At 51.7% G+C, this 27,382-nt stretch overlaps 1 protein-coding gene across 12 annotated transcripts in view; it reads right to left on the bottom strand.

The window, feature by feature from the left end:
• Positions 1-26,958, bottom strand: part of TSNARE1 (t-SNARE domain containing 1) — a 112,726-nt gene extending 85,768 nt beyond the window's left edge. Inside the window, exon 1 of one of the 12 annotated variants that reach the window (XM_070476902.1) lies at positions 26,855-26,958. The gene's annotated coding sequence lies outside the window, so the exon portion shown is untranslated. Of the gene's footprint in view, positions 1-26,230; positions 26,787-26,854 lie in introns of those variants that run through there. The other 11 variants (XM_070476903.1, XM_070476904.1, XM_070476901.1 and 8 more) reach the window with 11 other exon arrangements.
• Between the last annotated feature and the right edge of the window lie 424 nt (positions 26,959-27,382).

Genomic DNA, 27,382 nt, shown 5'->3' with positions numbered 1-27,382 from the left:
GAAAAAGCTCTTCGTCAAAGCAGACGCTGACAACTAGGAAAGAAGGATGGAATTAGCAGCATCCTTACGAGGACAGATTCATACGGAAAACCCCAGTCACCAGAGCAACACAGGAGAGGACAGGTCAAGGAATGATAGTAACTCATTCAGGCAAGAACGTTCAGCGGGCCTGAGAACCAGCGGGTGCGAGTCCCATAAACAGCAGGATATCCACACAGTCTCAAAGAACCTTCCCCCAAGAAACTGATTAACAGTGCAGGGGGAACAACTCTGCAGAGGAGAGACTTCACGGATGTCAGCTTAACCCCAGGACCTGGGTCACACGGTGGGGGACAGATCAGACCTCACGTGCCCCTGCCGCCAGACACCGAGGAGGACACAGCAGCCTCTCCAGGTCCTCCCGCCAAAAACGAAGGACTGCGGGGACAAGAGACACGCCCGGCTGAGCAACGGCCCGCAGAACAGCTGACCTGCAGCCTTCTCCCATGTCAGTGTCGCAGACAGAGGGAGACAGAGGACCTGACCGTCCAGGTTCAAGAAGGCCAAGGAGACGGCACCCCCAAAACCAAAAGGGATCCTGGATTTCACTCTGTGGAGAAACGTGTCACTGGGCTCACTCACAAGGTCTCTCCCGGGAACACCAGTAAGACCCTTAGGCCAGAGTACTGGCCGGTGTTGACGTCCTGCCGTTGACACCAGCCCTGGGGTTACATAAGAGAGTCTGCATTTGGGGGTCAAGGAGCATCATGTCTGCAGCTCGCCGAGGGGTCCAGAGGAACACACGATGTGAACATGAACACGAGGAGGGGAGGAAGTGAACATAGGAAAACAGTCACACGTGCGGAACCTGGTGGAACAGAGGCTTCCTGTTAACATGGTGACTGTCCTTAAAACCAGAATACTATGTCCAGGAGTTTTAAGTTCAAAACAAACTAATAACTCTACTAGAATGTTTTTTAATCCTAGGAATATAATCAAGAAAGGTGCAAGTTCTGTATGCTGAAAACTAAAAACGAACATTATTAAAAGGAAGTAAAGAAACTGTAAATGAACAAGGGGCCACAGCAAGGTCCTGGGAGGGGCACCAGGACCCTACAGCTACAGGAACCAGCGCTGACGTGCCGGCGCTGGCAGCGAGATAACAAACACAAACATTCACAATATTTCCTGAGACTAAGAAGCTCCTTCCATCTCAAAAACAACCTATTAGACAACTCTTGGAGCAAGAAAAAAAAATTAAACTGAAGAAATTCTTTTAAAATCAGTAAAAATATCACCTATGAAAATCAACAGGGCAAGTTTAAAGCAGTTACCAGACAAAAAGTCAAACTGCTCAACATTTCATGCATTTAAAAAAAAGGAGTCAAATGGACTTCATTCTTAAAGGGTTGGAAAAGAGCAAAAAAGTCAAAAGTAACCACAAGGAAAGAAGAATATAAACAAAAGTTAATAATATTAATGAGGCAGGAAACAGAAAAACAATGAAACTAATTCAGAAATTAAAATCCTGTTTTCCATGAAGCACTAACGAAAAAGACGGCCAAGAGCTAACTCAGTCAAGAAAAGAGGGGAGAAGCCCCAAATACACAGTATCAGAAATTAAAAGGGAGGATCACTGAAACAAAAGCATCAAGAACTCATTAAGGCTCTGCTTCAAACCTCTATACACACAAACTGTAAAACACGGACGGGATGGATAATACCTGAGGAAGACGAAGCTCACCAGAACGACCCCCTGGAGACAGAAAGCTTCAACAGACAAATGTGGATAAAAAAAACAGGAAGTTTTCATAAAAACCACCCCACAAGATGCCAGAACCAGATGGTTTTGCGGGGGGATCCTGCCATGTTTCCAAAGCCGAGTATTTCCAGAGCTCCGTAAATCACTCCAGGGTGCGGGCGGAGCAGGGTAGCTCCGGACCCTCATATGAGACACATACAGTAACACTAACGAGAAACCTGATGAACACAGCGCGAAAAAAGGGAAAGTCACACAGCAGTGCCGGCCACGCGTGAGCGGCCAGACGCTGAATGCCACACCAAGGAACAGAACTCAGTCCTGACCTGCTCATCTTTCCGGGGATGTGGGGCGTGTCCAACCTTAGGAACCCATTAACGCGACAGCACATCCACCCAAAAAGGCTACAAGTTTCCCCACGGACACTATGAACAGCATCAACAGAGTTCCTGACAAGACAATAAAAAATATTTCTTAAAATGGTAAACACCCGTCAATCCTGAAACAGGCATTTGCTCCGTGGGAAACGGAAGTGGGGACTAACGCTCACTACCAACGGCAGGATGGCAACGGGAACGCCGACACAGGTTAAAGCTCCCAGAAGTAACCCGCTGGGCAAAGCCGCAGCATGCAAACTCACCGCTGGGGAGCCGCGGCCTCCACGCACACACCCCAGTCCCCAGAGCAACCTGAGCAAGGACAGGCCCAGGAACGAGGGCCACACGGGGCGGCGGTCTCTCCGACGACTGAGGCGGAGCGGGTCGTGGGGACAGCACCCTGTCCTCGGACAGGACGGCACTGCTCACAGAGACGCCGTGCTCCCCTCCAGTAAACACCAGCCAGCCAAGAGTGTCCGCGCGGGAAGGCGCCAAGCCAGCAAGCAGACAAGAAGCACTGCGACCTCCAGACTTGAAAAGCCCAGAGAAGGCAGGGCCGCCGCTGCGACGACACGGTGACTCTGGGAACCTCACGCCGACTGAGGTGAGCCGGACGTTTCTGTGAAACGCCCACGATGGGTGGGTCCACAGAAACGGGACACGGACAGGCGACTGCTCGTGGGGCTGGGGCTTGGTCCAGCGTGACCAGAGGTCCAGGCTTTGCTGGCAGTGATGGATTGTCACCCTGTGAGGACCCTGAAAACCACTGGAGTGCACACATCAGGGCATGATCTGTAGGGAACGTGAGCTCTATCTCAACAACATGATCGTAACACATGCTAGAAAGTCTCTACAGTTAAAACCGGGCAGGAAAACACAGAACAATGGAATAAAAAAGTAAGTCTAAAATGAGACCCACATACGTATGGACACTTAGAATAGAATTTTTAATAAACGGTGCTGGGATATCTGGTTAGCCTCGTGGGAAAAAAGTGGTTCATGCCTAACATAATAAGAAGAGCCTGCGTCAAAGCAGAATAGTCACCCAAGTGAGAGAAAACAGTCTGAGAAAAGACAAGCTCCCTTGAACCTGCGTGCAGGCATGGTTTCCTGGGGAGGACTCAGAGTCAAACGGTGTAAAACGAGAGACGCGCACGTGCCCACTGCCCCGTCCAAGCCCCCTCACCTGGTCTCCTCCTCCAGGAACTAGGCCCCCCGTGACACTGGCTCCCACGGGGTGGGAGGTAGAAGGTGGGGGGGGGGGAGTGCTCCCACCTGTCCCAGGTCAAAGGGGCACATTGGCACAAAGGCCATTTGCAGTCTGGGTCCATCCCTGCTCCTCCAGGCAGCTCTCCCCGCCCCACATCTGGACCCCAGTGTTTCCCCAGAGCCCCCTCCTCACCAGTCTACTAAGACCTCTCCTTCTCTGGGACGCAGAGAAAAGGCCAGCAGGCCCCCAGGACTGGGCAGGGGTATGCAGATCAGGCTGGGGACTGAGCAGGACTTCCCTAGGGAAGGAAACCATCTGGTCTTTGAAGGAGCCGCAGGGCACAGACCCAAGGCCCTGGGAGCTGGCTCAGGCCAGGCACAGGCACCTTCAAAGGACAGCTGGGTGGTCTCAAAGGCCTGTGAGCACACGGCCTGGCCCTGCTGAGCTCACACCGATGGGAGGGCGGACACACACGCCACCCACCAGGGAGGCGGCAGACAGTCTGACTCCACCCCAACCCCTCACCCCCAACTTGCCGGAGAAACCAGAACACAGCCCCGGAGAAACCAGAACACAGCCCCGGAGAAACCAGAACACAGCCCCGAAGACAATTCAGCACTGCATCCTCCAGGGCAGCCTCGGGGCTCCACCTGCACTGGCCCTCGCCCACCCCCCCAGGACCTGCCCCAGGCCACTGCAGGAGCCTGAGCAGGTGAGAGGTGGGGAACGCTGAGGGTAGGGACCCCAAGACCACCAGGCAGCAGAGGGGCACTGACCCAGCGCGGAGGAGAGGCCCTCCCCCACCACACAGGGAGGGGCCCCAGGCCTGCGCTCCTGACCACAGGCTGGTGGGCAAAGGGAAGCTGGGCGGAGCCCAGGACGGGCGGGGAGAGGACAGCCCCCGGGCCCGCCAGGCTCCAGAGCCCAAGAACCTGGGCTGAGCCCACAGCTGTCGGAACCCAGCAGGGACCACGACCCGCCCAGATGGAGAAAGAGGGAGGCTGGAGACAGAAGGGAGAGGAGGGAGGAACACAACCCCAGGAGACGGAAAAGCAGCCGGGACGCGCCGCCCAGCCACCCCTGCTCGTGTGAAGGCGCAGCCTGCACGAGACTCTCGGCACAGACCCCAGGGACCCAGAACACTGGAGCTCAGTCACGGGGGACTCAGCTCCGAGCACGTCACTTAAGAGTGGGAACTCCATGGATTACAGGCCCCTGGAGGGTTCTCGCTGATGAAAATGCCTGAAACGGAGGGAGGACCTGAGACGGAGGTGGACAGTGGGGCAGGGAGGGACCTGGCAGCGGGGGAGGCTGTGCCCAGGGGGGCTGTGAGGGTCCCCGAGGCTCGCCACCCCCTAATAGACTGCTCAGCAAGACAGAGCCATGCAGGACAGAAGCTTCAAGTGCCCAAACACCCACAGCTTGCGGTTCCCGGCCCCCAGGGACGTGACAGGCTAAGTGGGAAGACGCCCCCCAAAGTAACAGCACGGGGACTTCCCTGCTGGTCCAGAGGTTAAGACTCGGGGCTCCCGCTGCAGGAGGCCCGGGTTCCATTCCTGGTGAGGAAATCTGCACATGGGTGACACAGCCAAAAAAAAAAAAATCACAGCACAGTCGGAGTTCCTCCTTCCACCCCCGAGAGCACACCCTGTGCCCCCAGGGTCCCCTCAGAATGGACTGGGGCTAGCGCCCCAGGAGAGCATAGAGGCAGGGCTGCAGCAGCCCCGGCAACCCACGCTCTGCACCCACCCAAGAGCTCTGCGCTGAGCAATCAGACAGGAAGCACTCGGGAAGCCAGAAACACTACCAAATAAAAAACTCAAATCCAGAAACAACCAGAAGAGCCAGCAATAAAGAATTAAACACATCGCGTTAGGTATCTAAATAGCATATGACGCAGAGAACTTAAACAGTGTTAAAAGCATATACTCAATTGTGGGGGACATGCTCACACACGACACTAAGGTGAAAAATGAGGCCAGAAAAACACAGGACACACAGTTACCCTGAGGGGCGTGTGTCCTGGCCGCGGGGACAGAGGACCCACCACTAGGCTTCTTGTAAGGACACACCTACCCCCGCCCAAGTCACCCCACTCCTGGGCACCTGGTCATCGTCACCCACTCCTGAAGGCAGCCCAGACACACCCCGAGAAGGAAGGGGACACACTGGAGTCCTCCGACTGCTCGGGCTCCTCACGTGAGTGACACACAGGACATGCAGGACCCACACATGGAGCACGAGAAGCAGGACAGAGCCCAGCAGGTGACGGCGTTTATGCACAGCAGAAGGGACACGAGGCGCCTGGAGGGTCACGTCCAACCCACCTGCACACACGCACGGCCCAGAGATGACGAAACGCTCAATAGGGCCTCGAAATACCACAGGGGAAGGGGGGGAAGCTGCCACGGAGGAGCACGCAGACAGATCCCGCCCACGGGAGACAAGTCCACAGTCGTCGGACGAGGCCCGGCCACAGGAGATCAGAGGTGGGAACAGCAAGTGGTGGCTGGAGTACAGGGTTTCTGTGCCGGTGTGACAAAGTTCTGGAATCAGGTGGTGATGGCCGCACACCATCAAGAACGGACATCACTAAAGTACACTCTGTTAACGTGTAAGACGGCATGTGAATCCCATCACAGAGCTGCCCAGAGTGGGTGGTGGATCACAGGAGGATGCGGACGAACGAACTGCCTTGCTGAGGGCTGGGGCCTCCCAAGCTCTCTGCCAGGTCCACGTCACTTTTACGATCAGGAGAAGGAAAGATAAATGTGGTCCTTGAGCCCAGCAAACACACACACTAGCACTGCTGGTCCGGACGCGTGGGCCAGCAGGGAGCACGCCACCAGGCCGGGGCGGCATGCGGCCGCAGTCGCCACTGTGCCCAGGCTGCATGAGCACACAGCAGATCCTCAGGCAGTTTGCCAACATATGGACCCATGGCACGCCCGGTCACCTGGGGCCATGGGAGCTGCCCGGCGACACCCACATCTGCAGAGCACACGGCCAGGAGCCTGCCTGGGAAGCCTCGGCAAACGGGCACAGACACTTGCTTTCAGGTCACTTTGTTAATTTCTGCAGCCTGGTGGAGGCTGAAGGCCCAGCCGTCCACACATGGGTTTTCATCTCCAGCCAACCCCAGCCTGGCCCGGGAGGAACCCAGGCTGACCCCCAACCCGGTTGCAGCTGGATCCGGCCAGGGCACCCAGTGGCCCCTGATCCTGGCCATGGACCAGCCTGCACCCTGGAAGTCCCCAGCTCATTACCTCCTAGCTAAGAGAACTTGCACCTCCTGGCACCTGTGACAAGGAGACCAGGCAATAGACCTACTTCTGCATGTGGCTGAGTTAACTCCTGGAAGCGCTTCAGCTGCACAGGCGTGCTCACTGCTCCATCCACATTCCAGCCCTGCAGCACCCACCACTGACAGGACACCCTGAGACCCAGAGCCAGCCGGGCCACCTCTCCCCACATGTGCACACCTGGGCCAGACCCCGAGGGCCCCACGCACGTGTGCCTGTGTGTGCAGAGGCAGAGGACGGGCCGGGGGCTGCAGTGACACGCAGTGGAGTGTTGCTATAGCAACTTGGATTCCATGTCAAACAGAGCGCCAGCCAGGCGCCCCAGGCACCCCGAGAACGGTGCCCAGAACAGCCACAGAGAAGCAGGGATTGCTGACAGCACCAAAGGGTGGTTGGGATGCTGGGCACACAAGCCCTTCCCCCACCCCACCTGCCACGCCGACCCCACCCCAGACCCTCCTCCCGCCCTCCCTGGAAAGGGCACAGGAGGCCTGGCTTCAGGGCCTGGCTCTGCCCACCGCCCTGCTGCCTGCCCGTCAGCCTAACCCTCACCCGGGAGGGCGGCAGGCAAGGAGCATGGAAATCGGGCCTGAGTCACGAGGGTGGGGGCGGCAGCCCACGGCACAGCTGCAGTGGCCAGGAGTCATGCCCCCCACAGACCCCAGACTTCCAGGGGAGGCGTGGGGGTGAAGGAGGGAGCTGGGGGCCCCGTTCTCTCAGGCAGGGCCCACTCGGAAGGGGAGCCAGCCCGCTTTCTGGAGACAAACCCCCAGCAGGCCCGGGACTCGCAGCCTGCAGCCACCACGTCAGTTAACCGTGGGGAAGGAGCCTTTGCTGTTACATGTCACAGACAGGAGACTGAGGCTCAGGCAGGTTAGGAACCTGCCCAGGAAGCCCAGATGACCTGAGACAAGGTGGGATCCGGACCCAGGTCTGTCTCCAGACAAAGCCTGTGCTGCACCGCCCCCTGCTTAGCCGTGGCAGTGGACACACCAGACTGGAGCTCAGGACATGCCTGGGTGTCTCAGCCCAGCTCCCCCAGCAGAGGCCAGCGACGCAAGGACAGCCAAGGTCATCCGACGAGACAGCCGAAGCCCCGGCACTCTCCCCAGTCCTTGGTGGGGAGCCACAGGGTGGAGGGGCCACCGATCCCAGCCCGGCGTCCTGAGGACAGGCCTGCTGAGGGCACTGCCAGCTGCAGGGAAACAGGGCAGGCACATACCTGCAACCTCGACCCCAGTGGCAGAGGCTTTATGCTCCTTCTCCCTGTGGGGAGGGAGGAGACCCTCACCATCCCCAGTGAAGACAGGCACACACTCACCAAGTCCAAGGAAGGCCCCCAGTGTGGGAAGGCTGGGGCCCCATGGGGAAGCCCCCACCGCTCAGAGGGAGCGGGGAGGGGTGGGCTCAGTGTGCTGGGAGCTGGGCGTGCTTCTGGAAGCACCGTCACCACCATCACTGCCGAAGTGTCCGGAGGGCGGCTCCCTCCCAGCCTCACCCACCCTCAGGAGCAGCACCAACAGCAGCATGACTGGACAGTGTCACCCCCACCCTGACAACCAGGAAACTCCCGCCCTCCCCCACCCCTCAGCCCCCCTTCATGAAGTAGTGTGTCCTCCATGAGCCGCCAGCTCCACGGCAACCCCCAGGTCACAGACACCCCTTCCTCACAGACAACAGGACGAAGCCATGCTGAGGAGACAGCTTGTGGTCTGTCTGCGCTTTCACAGGAGTAACTTCAGCAACTTAACTGACTGAGGAGGACAAGACCCTTCCCACAGGAGGGGTGGGTGGCAATACGAAGGTGGGGGTCCCCCTTTTTGCAGACGGCAAAGGCAAATCACAAGTGTCACTGCCCAGAGTGACAGGCAAGAGGCGTGGGCTGGGCCCCCAAACCCACGCTCTGTGCCCAGGAGCTGAAAGTGCTGACCCAGCTGGAGGAGCCCCTGGGGAAAGGAGAGCTTGCCCTCAACCCCTAACCCACAGCAACTCCCTGCAACCCCTCCCCTGGCAGGCCGGTGGCTCCCGCCCTGCCCCACGGCCTGCAGGGAGGAGGTGTCCATGGGCAGGACGGGCCAGCAGGACGGACGCACCGCCCATGGAGCTGTCCGTGGTGCTGAGCACAACAGGCCCAGAGACAGTCCGGCTGGCCCTCAATTAATGTCAGTTAAAGTCAATTAAGGTCAATGATAATGTCAAATAATAGAAGAGGAAAGACTAGAGATCTCTTCAAGAAAATTGGAGATATCAAGGGAATATTTCATGCAAGGATGGGCATGATAAATGACAGAAACAGTAAGGACCTAACAGAAGGAGAAGGGATTAAGAAGAGGTGGCAAGAATACACAGAAGAACTATACCAAAAAAAAGTTTTAATGACCAGGATAACCATGATGGTGTGGTCACTAACCTAGAGCCAGATATCCTGAAGTGTGAAGTCAAGTGAGTCTTAGGAAGCATTACTGTGAACAAATCTAGTGGAGATGATGGAATTCCAACTGAGCTATTTAAAATCCTAAGATACGATGTTACTAAAGTGCTGCCCTCCATAGGTCAGCAAATTTGGAAGGCTCTGCAGTGGCCAGAGAACGGGAAGAGGAGAGTTTTCACTCCAATCCCAAAGAACAGCAATGCCAAAGAATGCTCAAACTACCACACAATTGTGCTCATTTTGCATGCTAGTAGGTTATGCTCAAAATCCTTCAAGCCAGGCTTCAGCAGTATGGTACACGAACCAAGAACTTTCAAATGGACAAGCTGGGTTTAGAAAAGGCACAGGAACCAGAGATCAAATTGCCAACATTCGCTGGATCATAGAGAAAGCAAGGGAATTCCAAAAAAGTACTTCTGCTTCATTGACTACGTAAAAGCCTGTGGTCTGGATCACAACAAACTGTGGAAATTCTTAAAGAGATAGGAATACCAAACCACCTTACCTGTCCCCTGAGAAATCTGAATGCAGGAGAAGAAGCAACAGTTAAAACCTTACATGGAACAACTGACTGGTTTAAAATTGGGAAAGGAATACATCAAGGCTGTGTATTGTCACCCTGTTTATTTAACTTCTATACAGAGTACATTATGCAAAATGCCAGGCTGGATAAATCACAAGCTGGAATCAAGATTGCCAGGAGAAATATCAACAACCTCAGATATGCAGATGACACCACCCTTATGGCAGAAAGCAAAGAAGAACTAAAGAGCCTTTTGATGAGGGTGAAAGAGGAGAGTGAAAAAACTGGCTTAAAACTCAACATTCAAAAAACTAATAAGGTCATGGCATCCAGTCCCATCACTTCACGGCAATATAAAGGGGAAAAAGTAGAACCCGTGACAGATTTTATTTTCTTGGGCTCCAAAATCACTGCAGTCAGTGACTGCAGCCACAAAATTAAAAGATGCTTGCTCCCTGGAAAGAAAGTTATGACAAACCTACACAACATATTAAAAAGGGGAGATATCACTTTGCTGACAAAGGTCCATATAATCAAAGCTATGGTTTTTCCAGTAGTCCCATAGGGATGTGGGAGTTGGGCCAGAAAGAAGACTGAGAGCTGAAGAATTGATGCTTTCAAACTGTGGTGTTGGAGAAGACTCTTGAGAGTCCCTTGGACTGCAAAGAGAGAAAATCAGTCAAGTTAAAGTAAATCAACCCTGAATATTCATTGGAAGGACTGATGCTGAAGCTGAAGCTCCAATACTTTGACCATCTGATGCGAAGAGCCAACTCATTGGAAAAGGCCCTGATGCTGGGAAAGAATGAAGGCAAAAGGAGAAGAGGTAGGCAGCAATGAGATGGTTTGATAGCATCACTGACTCAATGGACATGAATCTGAGCAAATTCCAGGAGATAGTGAAGGACGGGGAAGCCTGACAAGCTGCAGTCCATGGGGTGGCAAAGAGTCGGACACGACTTAACAACTGAACAACGTGAATGAGTTTAACTTCTCCAGTCAAAGTAAACATGATTCTCAGGTTAGATGGCAAAGCGAATCCAATCTCATGTGTATGTAAGAAACCCGCATGAAGGAAGCAGGGGTGACGGACAGAAGGATAGTGAAGGCATACTAGGCAAATGGAGGCGTGGGCAGCACTTTGTGGCCCCAACGTTGAGTAGCATGGAGATGAGACAAAGGGCGGGATTCAGGGTAAAAATGATATTTGTCCACAGTCGCCAGCAGTCACAGGAGACACAGGAAGAAGGGACAGAGTCGGACTTGTGCAGGAATGCAATTCACTTCTCTGTCAACGACAGAGCAGGCAGACAAAAATTAAGACACACATGACCCACAACACAGTCAGGTGGTGACACTGACCAGTACGCTCATCAGCCGCTGACACCCAGGAGACAGAGCAGAGCTCCTTTCCAAGCACCCGTGGAAAACTGAAAACTGACTCTGTGTTAGAAACACAAGAAGAACATCATGAAACCCAAAAAGTTCAAAAGAGAACAACTGAGATTCTCTGGTCAAAATGCAATTAAAACTAGAGCAACAACAAAACCAAGAAATCAAAAGATGCTTTTAAGACTTACTCCTCAACAACTCTTGGACCAGAAAAGAGACTGCAAACCAAAATGACAGCACTTCCAGACAGCACTGATAAGGAAAACACACTGTCAGAACTTAAGGAAGAGCCTTTAAATATCAAACACTTTTTTGAAAAGAACAGAAACAAATTAATCAATCATCTAAACACCAAGAGAAAAGAATGATAAGATAACTGGAAGCGAGCAAAAGAAATTAACTATAAGCAAAAAGTGATGCATTAAGAAGCAGAAAAAAAGGACAATTAATTTAATAAAAATATCCAAAAGGTGAATCTTTGAAGAAGAAAAAACCCTACAGTGCAAACAAATAGCCAATCCAACCAAGAAAAAAAATACAAATATACAAGGGGAGTAATCACAGGAACCAAGGAAATTAAGAGAACAGTAAGCAATAACTGCACTCGCATCTACATGAATAAATCTGACAACCTGGACGAAACTGATAATTTTCTAGGAAAATAAAATATCTATAACTGACCCCAAAAAAAGAAAGAAAAATATTAAAGGATTTTCTTCCCCCAAACGGATATAAAACAGAAGTGCACAAGGTCCAAACAGTCCCACGAACTTGACCAACACCGTGCAGACCAAATGTGCGTGAGCCTGAGTGCTCAGGCACTCAGCTGTGTCCAGCTCTTTGTGACCCCATATAGTGCAGTACTATTCAACAACTCTACAAACACATCAGAAAGAAAACATCTGAATGATGTCTATGAAGCAGGTGCAGCCCTGATGCCAAAACCGAAAAGAAAGTACACACCAAAAAAGAAAACTGACAGACCAAGCTGACTTATGAAAAGCAATACAGATGCTAAATTAACCAGCATAAAGTATCCGGCAGCACCTTCGAGGAATTCCATGTCAGACCTAGTGAAGGGCATTCCAGGAACTCAAGAATGTCTCAGCATTAGCAACTCCCATGAGTACAGTTCATCATATGACTATGTCTAAGGAGAAAAGTCACATGATCATCCCATAGGTGATTAAAAAAAAAATTCAACAATAATTCTTCATTTTTATTACAAATAAGATGCTCAATAAAATGGACAGCACAGGCTCTTCCCTGACACATGGAAGGCATGTGTCTCATTCCAAACCCGCATCTGCCCCACGGGGAAACACCAGGGGTGCCTGGCAAGAGATGCCTACCACCAGCATGATTGCTCCCCAGAATGCTAGAGGACTTGTTCACACAAGCAGGGAACAGAAGGAGCCTGGAATACAAAAACTGGAAGGGAAGGTTAAATATCACTATTTGCAGCTGCTAAGAATGGATACCTGGAGAACCCAAGAAAATTAACTAAAAAACAGCAGAATTCAGCAAGGTAGCACAAGACAAAATAACATGAAGAAATCAAGAGTAGTCTTATGTGCATACATAAACAGAGGACATGCAGAAGAGATTCCTAACCACAACATTTAAAAAGACATGGGACTCGCCTGGTGGTCCAGCGATTAAGACCACCCCAGGTGACATGGGTTTAATCCCTGGTCAAGGAACTAACATCCCTCAAGCAATGCAGTGCAGCAAAAAATAATGATAACAATAATAATAATAGATAAAATTCCTGCAAATAAAGAAAATGTGAAAGCATTACAGAAGAGGAGACCTAATAAGCAACTGAGAAAATACAACACTTTAAGAAGCCAGACTCAATGTCATAAAGATGTCACTGTCTCTGATTTGTACATTTAACACAATCCAATCTAAAGCCAAAGGTTTTAGGGATGCAAATATATGTGTGTGTGTGTCTGGTGAAGGGACTGAGTAAAGAACAGGCAAGCTAACTCAAAGTTCCTACGTAAAGATAACCTAGAAGGGGTAAAAAAAAAAAAAATTATGACACAAGAACAATGAGTTCTTTGAGATACTGAAACACAGCATAAGGCCTTAATAATTAAAATAGAGACTACAACTGCACACAGGGACAATGCAACAGCTTATAAGCAAACGTCATCACTGGGCAGCGACGCTGGCTGCGTCACACATCCTGACTTCAGCATACAGTACAGAGCAACAGCCACTGAAATAGTACGCCACTGGCATAAGACAAACACGCAGACCTACGGGACAGAATGCAGAGCCAGAAATACACTCACACACAGACAGCAAACGGATCTGCCAAGGGTGCCAAGAACACACACGGGGAAAGGACAGTCTCCGCAACAAACGATGCCAGGAAACTGAAGCTGAACCTGGAAGATAATGAACTTGGATCCTATCGTACATCACAAATGCATGATAACTCAAAGTCAATTAAAGACTTAAACAGAAGACCCCAAACTGTAAAACTCCGAGAAGAAAGCACAGGGACAAAGGTTCAAAACATTGGTTTTGACAAAGATTTCATGGATATGATACCAAAAGCTCCAAGTAACAGAAAGAAACAACAACAAAAAAAAAAAAAACAGCTGAGCAGAACTACAACAAATAAAAAAGCTGCTGCAAAGCAAAAGAAGTAACCACTGGCATGAAAAGGCATCCATGGAACGGGAGGAGATATTTACAGGAAGATCTTCCTTGATGCACAATGGGGTTACATCCTGAAAAACTCATTGTAAATTAAAGATGAATTGAAAATGCATTTAATACATCAAACTCAGCAAAGGTCACAGCTTAGCTTGCCCTTCCTGAAATGTGCTCAGAACAATCACATTAGCCTACAAGTGGGCAAAACCATCTAGTACAAAGCCTATTTTATACTAAAGTATGGACTGTCTCTTTCCGGTGGCTCAGTTGGTAAAGATTGTCTGCAATGCATAAGACGTCAATTTAATCCCTGGGTCGGGAAGATCCCCTGGAGGAGGGCATGGAAACCCACTCCAGTATTCTAGCCTGGAGAATCCCATGGACAGAGGAACCTGGGGGGCAATAGTCCATGGGGTTGCCAAGAGTTGGACAGGATTGAGCAACTAAGCAGACACAGCACAGATGGACCATCTCATGTAACAGACTGAACACTGTATTAAAAATGATACAGAACACTGTCAGGGCACCAGCTGTGTACTCTTGTGATCGCAGGGCTGACGGGGTGCTGCCCGCTGCCCAGCATCATGAGAGAGCATCATCCACCCTGCATTACTGGTCCAGGAGAAGATCAAACTCAGAACTCGAAACATGAATGTGTATCACTTTCACATCACGAAAAGTCAAAAACTGTAAAGTTGTTAAGACCATCGTAAGTAAAACATGATGTGTATCTAATACGGGGTTAATCTCCAAAACATATAAGGAACTCCTACAATTCAATAGCTTAAAAAAAAACAACTAATAAATCACCCAATTGTAAAATGGGATGAGGACTTGAAGAGACATTTTTCTAAAGAAGACATACAAGCAGCCAAGAGGAGCATGCAAAGATGCTCAGCGTCACTAATCATCAGGGAAACATGGACCAAAACCACAGTGAGACGTCACCTCACCCCTGGCAGAACAGCCATGCTCAAAGACAAGAGAGCGCGAGAGTCAGCGCTAGCGAGGATGGGGAGAACCTGGAGCCCGGTACACTGACAGCAGAGATGCAATATGGCACAGCTGACACAGAAAACAGCGTGAAGCTTCCTCAAAAATTAAAAACAGAACTACCATACGATTCAGCAATCCCACTTCTGAGCATTTGGAGAAGAAAATGGCAACTCACTCCAGTATTCTTGCCTGGGAAATCCCATGGACAGAGGAGAGCATGCTGGGCTACCCATGCTCCACGGGGTCACAGAGAGTCAGACACAACTTGACAACCAAACCAAAGGGCTTCCCTGGTGACTCAGTTGGTGGGGACTCTGCCTGCAATGCAGGAGCCCCAGGTTCATCCCCTGGGCCAGGAGGATCCCCTGGAGGAGGGAGTGGCAACCCACTCCAGTGTTCTTGCCTGGAGAATCCCACAGAGGAGCCTGGTGGGCTACAGTCCATGGGTCACAAAGAGTCGGATACGATGAGCAACTAATACAACACATACGAGTCAGTGATCCCATTTCTGAGCATTTATTTGAAAGAGTTAAAATCAGGATCTCGGACAGATGCCCCCCATGGTCACCGTAGGATCATTCACAGCAGCCCAGATGTGGAGACAACCTCAGTCCCATCTGCAGATGAAGGAGATGAGGTCCACATGGTGGACATGCTTCAGACTTTAAAAATAACCAAATTCTGCCGTGTGCAACAACACGTATGGACCTTGAGGACATTATGAAAATGAAATAAGCCAGTCACAGAAGGACCAACACTGCATGACTCCACCTATATAAGGCACCTAAAGCAGCCGAGGGACTTGCCTCATGGTCCAGCAGTTAAGAATGAGCCTTGTAATGCAGGAGACCCAGGTTCAATCCCTGGTCAGGGAACTAAGATCCCACATGCCACAGGGCAACTAAGCCTGCAAGCCACACAGAAAAGATCCATAATGATGCAAGGAAGATCTCAGGAGCTACAACTAAGGCCCAACACAGCCAAAGAAAATAAATGAATAAATATTTTTTTAATAAATAAATAAATTAGTCTCGTTCAGAGAGCCACTGAGTAGAACAGTGGTTGCCAGGGGCTGGGGCAGGGGAGGGGGGGAGCCGCTAATCACCAGGAAGAAAGCTGCAGGGAAGCAAGACGATGCAGTTCGAGAGCATGGCTGGCAGTGCTGCACCTAGTCAACAGCATGTGACACTCGTACTGTGCATGCAGTACTGCACTGTGTATGCAGTACAGTACTGTGCATACAGCACTTGTACTGTGTATATAGTACAGTACTGTGCACACAGCACTTGTACTGTGTATATAGTACTATACTGTGCACACAGCACTTGTACTGTGTATATAGTACTGTACTGTGCACACAGCACTTGTACTGTGTATATAGTACTGTATTGTGAACTTCAACCTGTGAAGAGGGTTCAGTTCAGTTCAGTTCAGTCTCTCAGTCATGTCTGACTGTTTGCAACCCCATGAACCACAGCACAGCAGGCCTCCCTGTCCATTATGAACTCCCAGAGTTTACCCAAACTCAAGTCCATTGAGTTGGTGATGCCATCAAGCCATCTCATCCTCTGTCGTCCCCTTCTCCTCCTACCCTCAGTCTTTCTCAGCATCATGGTCTTTTCCAATGAGTCAGCTCTTCACATCAGGTGGCCAAAGTATTGCAGTTTCAGCTTCAACACCAGTCCTTCCAATGAAAACCGAGGACTAATCTCCTTTAGGGTAGACTGCTTGGACCTCCTTGTAATCCAAGGAACTCTCAAGAGTCTTCTCCCAACACCACAGTTCAAAAGCATCAATTCTTCGGTGCTCAGCTTTCTTTATAGTCCAACTCTCACATCCATACATAACCACTGGAAAAACCATAGCCTTGACCAGATGGACCTTTGTAGATAAAGTAATGTCTCTGTTTTTAACATACTGTCTAGATTGGTCATAACTTTCCTTTCAAGGAGTAAGCATCTTTTAATTTCATGGCTGCAATCACCATCTGCAGTGATTTTGGAGCCCAAAAAAATAAAGTTTGACACTGCTTCCATTGTTTCCCCATCTATTTACCTTGAAGTGATGGGACCCAATGCCATAATCTTAATTTTCTGAATGTTGAGCTTTAAGCCAACTTTTTCACTCTCCTCTTTCACTTTCATAAAGAGGCTCTTTAGTTCTTCACTTTCTGCCATAAGGCTGGTGTCATCTGCGTATCTGAGGTTATTGATATTTCTCCCAGCAAACTTGATTCCAGCTTGTGCTTCCTCCAGTCCAGCATTTCTCATGATGTACTCTGCATATAAGCCAAATAAGCAGGGTGACAATATACAGCCTTGATGTATTCCTTTTCCTACTTGAAACCAGTCTGTTGTTCCATGTCCAGTTCTAACTGTTGCTTCCTGACCTGCATACAGGTTTCTCAAGAGGCAGGTCAGGTGGTCTGGTATTCCCACCTTTCAGAATTTTCCACAGTTTATTGTGATCCACACAGTCAAAGGCTTTGGCATAGTCAATAAAGCAGAAATAGATGTTTTTCTAGAACTCTCTTGCTTTTTTGATGATCCAACAGATGTTGGCAATTTGATCTCTGGTTCCTCTGCCTTTTCTAAAACCAACTTAAACATCTGAAGTTCACAGTTCACGTATTGCTGAAGCTGGCTTGGAGAATTTTGAGCATCATTTGCTAGCCTGTGAGATGAGTGCAACTTTGCGGTAGTTTGAGCATTCTTTGGCATTGCCTTCCTTTGGGATTGGAGTGAAAACTGAACTTTTCCAGTCCTGTGATCACTGCTAAGTTTTCCAAATTTGCTGACATATTGAGTGCAGCATTTTCTCAGCATCATCTTTTAGGATTTGAAATAGCTCAACTGGAATTCCATCACCTCCACTAGCTTTGTTCGTAGTGACGCTTCGTAAGGCACATTTGACTTCACATTCAAGGATGTCTGGCTCTAGGTAAGTGATCACACCATCGTGATTATCAGGGTCTTGAAGATCTTTTTTGTACAGTTCTTCTGTGTATTCTTGCCACCTCTTCTTAATATCTTCTGCTTCTGTTAGGTCCATGCCATTTCTTTTTTTTTTTTTTTTCATTTCTGTTCTTTATTGTGTCCATCTTTGCATGAAATGTTCCCTTGGCATCCCTAATTTTCTTGACGAGATCTCAAGTCTTTCTCATTCTAATGGTTTTCCTCTATTTCTTTGCATTGATCAATGAGGAAGGTTTTCTTATCTCTCCTTGCTATTCTTTGGAACTCTGCATTCAAATGGGTATATCTTTCCTTTTCTCCTTTGCTTCTCACTTCTCTTCTTTTCACAGCTATTTTTAAGGCCTCCTCAGACAGCCATTTTGCTTTTTTGCATTTCTTTTTCTTGGGGATGGTCTTGATCGCTGTCTCCCGTACAATGTCACAAACCTCTGTCCATAGTTCATCAGGCACTTTGTCTATCATATCTAGTCCCTTAAATCTATTTCTCACTTCCGCTGTATAGTCATAAGGGATTTATGTCATACCTGAATGGTCTAGTGGTTTTCCCTACTTTCTTCAATTTTAAGTCTGAATCTGGCAATAAGGAGTTCATGATCTAAGCCACAGTCAGCTCCCAGTCTTGTTTTCACTGACTGTATAGAGCTTCTCCATCTTTGGCTTCAAAGAATATAATCAATCTGATTTCACTGCTGGCCATCTGGTGATGTCCATGTGTAGAGTCTTCTCTTGTGTTGTTGGAAGAGGGTGTTTGCTATGACCAGTGTGTTCTCTTGGCAAAACTCTATTAGTCTTTGCCCTGCTTCATTCTGTACTCCAAGGCCAACTTTGCCTGTTACTCCAGGTATTTCTTGACTTCCTACTTTTGCATTCCAGTCCCTATAATGAAAAGGACATCTTTTTTGGATGTTAGTTCTTAGATCTTATAGGTCTTCATAGAACTGTTCAACTTCAGCTTCTTCAGCGTCACTGGTCAGGGCATAGACTTGGATTACTGTGATATTGAATGGTTTGCCTTGGAAATGAACAGAGATCATTCTGTTTTTTTGAGATTGCAGCATCCAAGTACTGCATTTCGGACTCTTTTGTTGACTATGATGGCTACTCCATTTCTTCTAAGGGACTCCTGCCCACAGTAGTAGATATAATGGTCATTTGAGTTAAATTCACCCATTCCAGTCCATCTTTAGTTCGCTGATTCCTAGTATGTCAACATTCACTATTGCCATCTCCTGTTTGACCACTTCCAATTTGCCTTGATTCATGGATCTAACAATCCAGGTTCCTATGCAATATTGCTCTTTACAGCATCAGACCTTGCTTCTATCACCAGTCAAATCCAAAACTGGGTATTGTTTTTGCTTTGGCTCCATCCCTTCATTCTTTCTGGAGTTATTTCTCCACTAATCTCCAGTAGCATATTGGGCACCTACCAACCTGGGGAGTTCCTCTTTCAGTGTCTTATCTTTTTGCCTTTTCATACTGTTCATGGGGTTCTCAAGGCAAGAATGCTGAAGTGGTTTGCCATTCCCTTCTCCAGTGGACCACATCTGTCAGACGTCTCCACCATGACCCGTCCGTCTTGGGTGGCCCCACATGGCATGGCTCAGTCTCACTGAGTTAGACAAGGCTGTGGCCCATGTGAACAGATTGGCTAGTTTTCTGTGATTGTGGTTTCAGTGTGCCTGCCCTCTGATGCCCTCTCGCAACACCTACCATCTCACTTGGGTTTCTCTTACCTTGGACTTGGGGTGTCTTCTCACGGCCGCCCCTCCTGACCCTGGACATGGGGTCTCTCCTCTCTGCCGCTCCTGTGCCACACAGCTGCACAGGTCTTAGGTAAAGTGCTCTTATCCCAATAAATACATAATTTTAAACTCTAAACACAAATGGCAGTTTGGAGCATGGCTAAGCTAGCCCCTAAAACCAATGAGGAAAGAAATGGACTCTTTAATAACCCAGACAGGACTATCAATAAACCATCTGGGAAAAATTAAGGTCAGATCCCATACCTCACACCACATGCCAAGATAAAATACAAATGAATAGAAACTTTAAAAGCAAATCAATGAGAATGAGACAAAAACACAGGATTTCTTTTTAACCTTGAAGCAAAGAAGCCTTCATCAACTACAAAGCAAAATCCAAGCACCACCTATGAAAGCTGAGGGATCCGACGGCACCAAAGTGGCAAAATAGTGAGGATGACAAAAGGCAGCAGCAAATGCCCTGAATCCAGCTGACACTCAGGGAGCTCATCTCCACAGTCGACAGGGAAGAGAATCAACAACATGGCTTTCAAAACACGAACAAAGTCAAGGGACAGAAAGCTCACAAGGAAAACACAACTGGCTCTTTGATACATAAAAAGATACCAAGCTCATTCATCACAAAGGCAAGGCAGACGATCCCCCTGAAGCCTGATCACTCAGCGTGGAAGCAGCTGGGCGGCAGGTACCCACAACGTCCCAAGGGTGTGTGGATAGGGGCACCCCTTTGGTGGGGGGAGCTGGCAGTGTGTCCTGACAAGGAAGGTCTGAGTCTTCTGACCCAGACTGTACATCCTACATACATGGATCAGATGACATACGAACCACTCATTCATTCTGTCATATTCAAAGACTGAAAAAAACCTAGATTTCTATCAACAAAAGACTATGTTAAATTTATTCTGACATATCCATATTCAAAGCATTCTGCAGTTGTCGACAAGGAAAAGAGAAGCTCTCTGTACTGACGGGGGACGACCTCCAGGACTTTCTGGTTTGTGGCGGGGGGCAGGGGTGGAGTATAGATTACTTATTCAGTTGATAATCATATTCTTATATATGTGGAAGGACAGGTAAGAGACCAGCAGCAGAATCAAATGGAGAGACAGGGACCTGGTCGGCGGGGATAGGGAGACCTATTACCTCTCTACTGCAAGCTTCCTGTGTGTCTCTTTAATGTGCGTTTCTGGATTCATGCAGTCATTCACCTGGTTGCACAAGGTTTCAGCTGCACCTCTCAGGATCGTCCCTCCTCACTGCACCACGCACAATCTTTCGGTTACTCTGTGCGACCCCATGGACTGTAGCCCACCAGGCTCCTCTGTCCATGGGATTCTCCAGGCAAGAATACTGGAGTGGGTTGCCATTCCCTCCTCCAGGGGTCTTCCAGACCCATGGCTCAAACCCACGTCTAATGCATCTCCTGCACTGACAGGCAGAGTCTTTACCTCTGTGTCACCTGGGAAGCCCTAACTGCAGCATGAGGAATCTTTATTTGTGACATACAAACTCTCAGATGCGGCATGTGGTGGGATCAAGTTCCCTGACCCTGCGTTGAGAGTGTGGAGTCTTGGCCACTGGACAACCAGAAAAGTCCCTTCCTTATACGTTTTTACTTTTGAACTATACAAACTTTTCAAAAAGTACAAGGCACTGGAACAGTTAAACTGTGGTCCATTCACACCGCAGAACAGCAGATCCAGTGACAACAAGAAACAAAGTACAGATACATGTGACACCCAAGAGAAATCTCCAGGGAATTACACCAAATGAAAAGAGCCAGTCCCCAAGGGCTACATACTGTCTGATTCCATTTGTATAACTCTTGAAATGACATAAGAAGAAAGGAGGACAGGCTGAGGCTTCCCAGGAACTCAGGAGGGTGAGGGTAGCAGGGAGGTGGGTATGGCTATAAGAGGGACACCATGTGACAGAAGCAGCCTGTATTTCCACTGCATCCTCACTGGTATCTTGGGTGTAACACTGTGCTACAGCTTCCTGAGAAACTGGGTAAAGGCACACAGGAGGCTCGGAATCAGTTCTTACAATGTGAACACACAACGTGGCAAAATATAAAGTTTAATAATGAAAAAAGAAAAGACTGGGCTGTTGGTGTCCGTGCCCAAGGCTTCCAGGTGGACACAGCAGAGGACACGTTCGGCCTGGCCTGGTTCCTGAGCGCTGGCCTCCTGGAACAGGGGGACCATAGAAGGGGAGCCACTGCATGGCTCGCCCTCTCTCTGGGCACAAGGCAGTCCCAGGAGCAAAGGGGAAGCAAGGGGAGGAAAGGCGCCCTTCCCAAGGCACAAGCCGCCTTGTGGTTTGACACTGCTGGCACCTGGGGGATGCTCGTTACTGCAGCAAGACCTACCCGACACCGCTAGGACTTCTGCCCATCCAGTCCCACCCGTGCCTGCCCACACCTGACTTCACTCTTGCCCAGATGGCCGTCCTGTCTCTTAAGACAGAACCCCGCCCGCATGCTGCCTGTGAGGCCCCCCCTCCATGGGCCTGCAAGCCCTCCCACAGGTGGGCAGCAGCACACACTGCCAGAGAGGAGGCCGGACAAGGCTGCACCCCACAGCAGCAGGTGGTTCCGGCCTCGACCACCCCCTCCCAGGTGTAAAACAAGGGCGGAGCCAGCTTTAGAGCTTTCCAGCTGCAGGATCCTTTCTTTAAACACAATCATTCCCAGAGAGTTCACATAGAATGGAGGAGACCAGAGCTGCTCTGGGTGAAGAGAGAGGGAGCAGGTAGCTGGGGTGACTAGAACCCCCCAGTTCCGGGGGCCCCCTCCCACCACTGGTCCGGCAGCTCTCCACAACCCCACGCTGATGACACTGTGGATAAAGCCCAGGTTCTGAGGCTGGACTCACAGTCCTGCTCCCAACCTGCCCTGCACTTTGCGGCCTTGGGTAAACAGACAGCCCCTCTCCCGGCCTCCCTGCTCTGACCAGCAGCTCTAAGACCAGAAGGGGTTGGCGCCTGGCCGTTCCAGCCTGCAGGGCAGCAGAGTTGACCCCAGAGGACAGGTCTAGGCAGCCGAGAAGTCAGCCCAGCAGGTCGACCAGAGGCTGAAAAGACGTCCAGGTCACACTGCCAGAGCTGCGAAGGCCAAGGGCAGCAGGCAGTCTGATGCTGCAGACGGGCCCCTGGGCAAGAAGAGCCAGGACGCTGAGGGGGGGCTGGGGGGTGCAGGGACCAGCTGGGACATCAGCCCTGCAAGTGAAGCCTTTCTGGATCCTGGCTCTGGAGCCCAGGCCCGTCTCCTGCCCTCGCGGGCTCATTAGCACCCCTGCAGGAGGAGGGCAGGCCGGGGCAGGGATCCAGCTCGTTAGCACAGCCACTGAGAGCCAGGGCTGAGGGCAGCCAGGCCCGGGTGGAGGCTGCTGGGCTACCGTGGGAGGGACTGATTCCGGGCTGCTGGTGTAAAATGAGTCCCTTTCCAAACACTTGGCAGGAATGGATTATGGATCCCGGTGGAGGGCAGCTAGAGGTGGCTGGGCAGGAGGCGAGGGGCTGCCCCCAGCTGGCGCTGACTCCTGAGCAGAGCTCCTACGCCCCCTCATCTCCCGAGAGGCCTGCCCTCCGTCCTCCCCAGCCAGCACCCCACCCCCCACGGCCACCCCGCATCCACAATATCCAGCTTCCAAGTCAGTGCAGGCGTAGTCTGCACCCCCCCACACAGGCCACATCCAGGGTCTGGCTTGGGCATCAGAGGACAGACACAAACAGACAGGTGCCCGAGCATAGCGCCTGGTCCCAAAGCCCTAAAAATGCTTGACTAGACAACTGGACACCTTTCCACAGGACCTGGAGAGCAGCCACGGCCAACGGTGGGCTCGCTCTAATCTCCTTTCATCCAGCCATACTGAGAACCAGAACTCCAAGTTTCAGGCCGGCCTCCCCCTGACCCCATCCAAAAACACACTTCCAGACCTGGATTCCCTAATGCCTTCGACCCTTGCCTGGCTCTGCTCGAGAACATCGCTCCAACACTGAGAGACGTTCAGGATTAAGTCTTTATCAGGGTAATCACCACCATCACCAAAGACGTCCTCCAAGGGACAGGGCATCCTCCAGGGTGTAAGCACCCTCCCATCTGTCCTCCGGGAGGCAGCAGAGCAGGAGTGCTGGGTGGGCAGGGCGACAGAGTGGTGAGCAGGTTCGGGAGCCAGTGGGCTGGGTTCAAATCCCAGCAGCTCACTTACAGGCCTGTGACTCTGGATGAGCTACCCAGCCCTAGGAAGTGTCCTGATCTTAGGAATATAAAGAACCCAGCAGATGCCTGGCAGACCCCAGGGGTCCACAGTGGTGGTGAACATCACGGCGATGATACGAAGAGGGTGACAATGGTCGGTTCTCCTGTGCTCCCTCTAGTGTGCCTCACAAACAGGCCGGAGCCAGCACTCTGGAGTCAGAGGGCTGCTCAGAAGGGGGGGCGGCCATACCAGCCTCCCGAGCACTCCCTGACTCCCACGGCCCCTCCCAGAGCTTCAGCACCCACACCTCAGCAACGGCACTTCCAACTCACCTTCTATCACTAGTGCTCAGCTCTCTATCACTCCACTTAATTTTCCTCAAAACAATCATCACTATTTAAAATGGTCCTACTTATTACGGCAATAGGAATGTTATACGTCAGGTTCACTACTATGTCTCCCAGATGATAGTGTGCACTAAAATTTGTGGTATGAGTGACTACCCTACACAGTTACTTTATCCACATTTCTTCTCTGATTCTCATGTGTGGCTTCAAGAAAATCTGTGAGTGGTATTTGCCTCCTCTGCCCTAAGGCACCCACGCAGGACAAGAACATTCAGAGCAGAGAGCAGGGCCAAGTCTAAGGACCAACATCAAACACCCCAGGGCAACATCGCTGAAGGAGGCAGAACAGGCCCCTTCACTCTGATCTGTTCATTCTCCCTCCACTTTAGTCTTTCATCACCCAATCCTCCATTTACGGACCCAGCAAACACTTAGGAGCCAGGCAGTGCTGGGTGTTCTGGCAGAAAACAGCCAAATCTCAGGGGCCGCTACCTTCCCAGCCCAGCAAGTCTGTGATTACTACTGATGTCACAAATCACAATTCAAATAACAGAAAGAATTATGGCTGGACTGAGCCACCCAGATTAAATTTCTCTTGTAGCAAATAACACAATCAAAACAAACCCAGCAACCATTGACATGCCTGTGTGCATTAAAAAAAAAAAAAAAAAAGTCTAACTTCTCCCAAACACTAGTCCAGACACTAGTCAGAGAGCAAGAAAACTCAGTAATAAGCAGGGTGCTGTGTGCTGTGAGCCATGGGCACAGACATGGATGAACCAATCCAGGGGAGATAGGAGACAGTTGGAGTACAAGGCATTCTAAGCAGAAGACACAGACAGTCTCACACCAGTGAGAAAAGACATGGGATGTGCAGGAAGTAAGAGCTTGTGCCCTAGCGGGCCACACGAAGCAAGTGGTGGAAGATGTGGCTGGATCAAAAGGCAGGAACCAGGTCCCGACCAACCATCACCTTACAGGAGGGGACTTAAGGACTCTTGTCTGCCCACAAGACCCAAAACCCCCAGACAGCAGTGCCCGTGCCTAGGTGCCCACCTCAGGGCCTGCAGAGGAGCACCCAGGGAAGGCAGAGGGGATACAGTCAGGACAAACAAGACAACAGAGGAGGAGAAAAATGTGCAGGGGGCCAGGAAGCTCCACCTCCTCCAGGAAGCCTTCCTGGACTGACACTTTCCCACAGCCACTCCTGGACAAGCATTTGCTGAACCAGGTTTCTAGTAAGGACCTACAGTATATGAGCACGAGCCACTAGGAAGTACCGCTGCAGTAGGCCGAAGCACTCCAATACTGACACACTTGCCCTGGTTCTCACCCTGACACTGTGTCCACACTGGGGCTATAGTGAGGAACAATCGCAACCCCGGCCTCACGGGGACCCAGGATAAAGCAGAAAATAAGCAAACAAGTGACAAACACAAAACACGAAGCGCCGGAAAGGAAAAGGGAAAGGACCTGAACCAGGGCAGTGATAGGAAAGGGTGGTCGGGAAAGTAGGCTGAGACCCACTGGAAGGTCGGTGAAGTGCCATCCAGCCAGGAACCAAGAAGTGGGCAAGAAGTGGGCAGGAAGAGGGCAGGGGAGGAGAGAGCCAGGAGTAGCTGCCATAGACGGGCAGAGGCCCGTCTAGTCCCGCTGCTCCACCCGGAGAACTTTCTGCCGTGACCGCAATATTCCAGGCCTGCGCCTCGCTACCTAGTGGCCACCACGCCAGACGGCGCGCGTGGAGCCCAGAAGGCATGAGTGAGACTTGAGTCTCCCGACAGGAGGCCCCCGAAGGGCGTCCACTGAGGCAGCACAGATCGGGGTCAGCAGAAAGTGGACAGGCGGGAGAGCCCTCATCCTCGGTGCCCAGGAGGCACGTTTCAAGCCAAACGTGGAGGGAGGGCAGGAAGGCCCGGAGAGGAGGCACGCGGGGCCGGGCTCTCTCCCTCGACGGCTGACTCCCACTCGCGGGCGACGAGGACCATCCCGGTGGGCACCGGGCCCCTGGACAAGCGCTCCGCCCCCGAGACCCGCCCCGTCTATGGCCCCGCCCCGCCAATGGCCCCACCCCCTACAGGCTTCAGCCCACGGCAGCTCCACCCCTCCCGGAGGCCCCGCCCGCCCCGCGCGCGCCCCGCCCCCGCCCCCGGCCCCGGCCCCGGCCCTGGCCCTGCGGGCCCCGCGCGCCCCTTTCGGCGCCGCCCCCGCCTCGGGGAGCACGGCCCCGGGCCGGCCCATCCTCGCCCCGCAGGTCCGCCGCCGCCTGCCCGGCTCCGCCGCGCGCAGCCGCCTCACCTGGGCCTGGGTAGCTCGCGGGCGCGCTCTGTGCGCTCTAGGCGGGCGGGGCGGGGTGGGGGGCGGAGCCGGGACCCAAACATCACGTGACGGCCCTCCAGCGCGGCGAGGGCCTCGAGGCGCCCCCGCCCGTCGCCTCAGCCCCGATGCCTCGAGCCAGCCAATGGCCGCAGAGCCAGGGACGCGCCGAGGGCGGTGTCCGATTCGGAACTACAAGTCCCAGAGGGCCCCGCGCGGGCGGCGGAAACGGTCCGGGACGGCGGCCGACTGGGCCAGAAAGCCTGCGCCCGGTGGGCGCGCTTGCGGTCGCCGGGATGTGTGGTCCTCGAGAGCAACGAAGTACCGCGCATCAAGTACCGGCCTCCAGGCCGGCTTACTCGCTTCTCAGAGGCTATGTCTTCCCATCTGCGGAGCAGGGGAAGACTTAGACACGAAGTGGGAGGACTCGCTTCGGAGGCCCAACCAGATCTCAAGGGTCTGAGAGGCAGAGCCGCTGCGACGCAGTGGCCACGCAGGGCCTGGACTCGAGAGCCGAGGACAGAAGGGTCGGCGCCCAGGTCTAGGACGGCCCACGGGGACTGCCGAGAGGAGCCGCGCCCCTGTACGCCACGCCTTGATCCATACCTGCGGACGCGCAGACCAAAGCCTTTCCGCGGAGGGCCTTATGGGGACGGGTCTCTAGAGCGCCCGGCTGTGGAGCTGAGGGTGCGGGGCCACGCCCCGTGCTGGGTTGGGGAGTGGAGGGAAGGAGGGGAAACGGGACCACACCTCCTCCAGGACGACCGCCTGCAAAGTGTGCTTCCTGCCGACCCAGCCCCCCACCTCCCAACAGGGTAGTCTAGCGGTGTCCCAAGCTGTTTTGGCACCAGTGACCCGTGGAAGACAATTTTTGGGGAGAGAGGGGGATGGTTTGGGGCGTTGCATTTATTGTGCACTTTATTTCCATGATTATTACATGAGCTCCACCTCAGATCGTCAGGCGTTAGATCCCAGAGTTTGGGGGACCCTGGTCTGTTGCCAGCAGGGCCAGCCCAGAGCCAGTGCTGAGTACCTGCTGCTTCCTCTTTATCTGGGGCAAGCCCTCTAGCGCCCCACCCCACCACCCAGAAGCAGTAGCGCGGGCCCCTCCATCAGGACCTCCCCCTGGGAGAA

The sequence above is a fragment of the Odocoileus virginianus genome, chromosome 15 (assembly GCF_023699985.2).
Source record: "Odocoileus virginianus isolate 20LAN1187 ecotype Illinois chromosome 15, Ovbor_1.2, whole genome shotgun sequence".
Classification (NCBI taxonomy): domain Eukaryota; kingdom Metazoa; phylum Chordata; class Mammalia; order Artiodactyla; family Cervidae; genus Odocoileus; species Odocoileus virginianus.
Note: the sequence above shows the minus strand (reverse complement) of the source record. Positions and strands in the feature narration are given on the sequence as shown.